The sequence below is a fragment of the Aplysia californica genome, unplaced genomic scaffold (genome assembly GCF_000002075.1).
Source record: "Aplysia californica isolate F4 #8 unplaced genomic scaffold, AplCal3.0 scaffold00519, whole genome shotgun sequence".
Taxonomy (NCBI): Eukaryota; Metazoa; Mollusca; class Gastropoda; order Aplysiida; family Aplysiidae; genus Aplysia; species Aplysia californica.
The window spans coordinates 393809-396725 of record NW_004797789.1 but is presented as its reverse complement, the minus strand read 5'-3'; positions in this window follow the sequence as shown (position 1 = coordinate 396725).

Sequence of the window (2917 nt, the reverse complement as noted above, 5' to 3'; positions counted from 1 at the left end):
GGGGGGTAAGAGAGAGGGAGAGAGAGAGGAGAGACAAAGAATGAGAGAGTGAGATAGTCCTAAGCGAGTTCTACTCAAAATATTTTAGAACATAAGACAAATCATCATCTCCTATGAATCCCCTTATTCCCCTTTCCGTAAAAAATTAAAGTAATCAAAACAAGACAAAAAAGATGAACAAAACGAAACAATAAAATGGAATATAATCTCCCCTATGTATTATTATATAATATGTATTACTTTGTAAGCGTCTCCAGGCGTCTTCAATCTTACATCATAAAATTTCTCAGTCAAGCAAAGTGAAATCAAACAAAACGAGTTTGCTGGTTCTCTGCTTTGTTCTTTAGAGAGGCTAGCTTTTGAAATGTGAAAAATAAATACATTATACCGTACTTTTGATCGATTCCCTTGAGGAATTATTTCTTAAAATGATGTACATAAATACTCAAGTAGTTTGTTAAAACACGAATTGTGGGTGGTTGGCGGGTGCTCTGGTGTGGTTTGCTCCTTCTATCCTATCAAACACCTATCGTCCTTATCTCCCCTTCTTCTTTTATATGTTTGTTACTCTCTTGTAACGCCTCTAATCTTCTGGCGCTCATATGACATTATGCAGTTGCGAGCGCCGTAAAACCTCTTCTAAAACTAACTAAACCCGAATTAACACATGATGAAAAATGCACAATGCTACGAACATTGACAATCCACAGACCATTGCTAGCCGCCGCTGTGTTGCGCGCTGCGTATTATTTTAGTTGAGTTGAGTTTTACGGCGCTCGCAACTGCATAAGGTTATAATATGAGCGCGCGAAACATAACTTGGTGCATTCACAATTCACAGCACGGCTTGGTTTAGGTCGATATTTCAGTTTAAATGTTTTTTAAATTGTGGTAAAATCTTGGTTTTAAAAAATAACACTGTAAATAATATCTAAAACAACGCTATCTGCAATTTTTGTAAAGGCCTTCATAAAGTCGAGAATTGTTTTGGGATCAAGGAAGGGCATTGTGTTTGAGTTAAGACATAGCTTGCCAGCCTGGCGCGTATTGCCCACTCGTGGCACATAGATGTGGTGCCGTGGGAAAATCAGGCGCTCGTTAAAATAATGAAATTGAAGAGATCAACATTTTCACTCTTCATTAGGCCAATTTTTCGATTTTTCTTTCCCAACACCTTTTATGTCCTTTTAAAAAGACTTTTCTGTGCGGACACTACTGAAAAACGTTTATCAAAAGTGTGGGGTTTTTTTTAATGTGCAGTTCCCGAAAACATTCTTGAAGCTTTGGAAGTCACCAGACGTTGGCGGCCATTTTCTCGCTAATCTAACATCTAAAATCAGGCGACCCCCATGTCCTTCAATCTGAAATCTTGACTTCTGTTCAAACTAATGTATGGGTATTTGTGAGGCAGCGTGGTGGAATCAGGCTCTCGTCAAAATAATTAAAGTGAAGAAACTGGCATTTTTCCACAGGTTTGTGAATTTTTTTCAAATTTTTGTTTTTCGTCTCAACACCTTTCATACCCATTAAAGAACTCATTTCTGTGTGGATTTTTCTGAAAAACGTTGATTTAAGAAACAAAAAATGTAAATTTTCAGTTGACCTGGACTCTTAAGCTAAGGAAATAACTAATCTTTGGCGGCTATTTTCTCACTAATTTTACCTCTGAAAACAGGTGACTCCCACCTCCTTAATTCGCAACTATCTCGACTTGTATTCTAGATAAAATGGATATTTTTTTCATCCAAATAAAGACAAGTGAACAAGCTTTAAGATGATACGAATAACTCTACATGCCCAGAAATTGACGAGAGCCTGATTCCACCACGCTGCCTCACATTTGTTATCGAAGGCAAGACGAAAGAACAAGTTTTAAGATAATACTCCTCATTGTGCCCCCCAAACTGGCACAGACCTGACCCAGATTGAGGGCACTTAACTTAAATCATCAGACAGTCATTTGTCACAGTGACTTCGCTTTGGTCTGTCATGGGCTGAGATGACGCCATGTGAGCAAGCTCAAAAAACAACGTTCGAGTGGCAGGTGATTTGAAACTTGCAAAAAAAACCCAAAGGTTTTAGTTGATGAAGATGCTCGTTACAGCATGGTCGTGATTCTAAACGCGACAGCGAGCCTTTTTTTTTTCTTGCATAAAGTGTGGTGGATACATTCAGCCTGCTCAATAACAAAGTTTGATTACGTAAGGCTTAGAGGCTGAAATGCGTTTAGGGGAGGGGGGGGTGGCTACACCCCCAAAGTCAAAATTCGGCTCAAAATCAAGGAATTTGAGTTGTAGACTTTTTTAGCTTTCTCAGCCTCTCCTACAACTATTTCATCGCATAAGAACCCCCAAAAACCGTATTTTCCCATACCGGGCATGTTTGTAACCGCCATTTCCTCATTAAGTTAGTATTTTATTTTTCTTTATCGGCCGTTTTCTCAAAACGCGACTTTTCTCTATACTTTTTAAAATAACTCCACCATTTTTGCTCCAACCTTCATGAAATTTTCACAGAATAAAGAGAAGAGGTCATACTAAACATATGTCTGTTGAATTTTTTATATATTGAATAGATTTTTGTTGGTGGTGTCTGGAGTGTGGATTTTCACGGATTTTTCGCAAACTTGAATGCTACCTCAGGAAAAAATTGATAAAAAATTTTCTAATTCGTTTAGGAAAAAAACAACAAACAAATTTTTAGATCTAATGTTTGTGAACACGCATGCAAAAAATCCCAATCAATTTCCATGAGCGATAAGTGCGGTATTCATTACGTAAGACATGTCAATAAAATCTAATATGGCAGCGTATCCATGGAAACGAAACTCAAATTTGATTGCGGATTTTAAGACTCCTTACTATGCTTGTTATATGTGTAAAATTTGGTAAAATTCGGTCCAGTAATAAGCGAGATA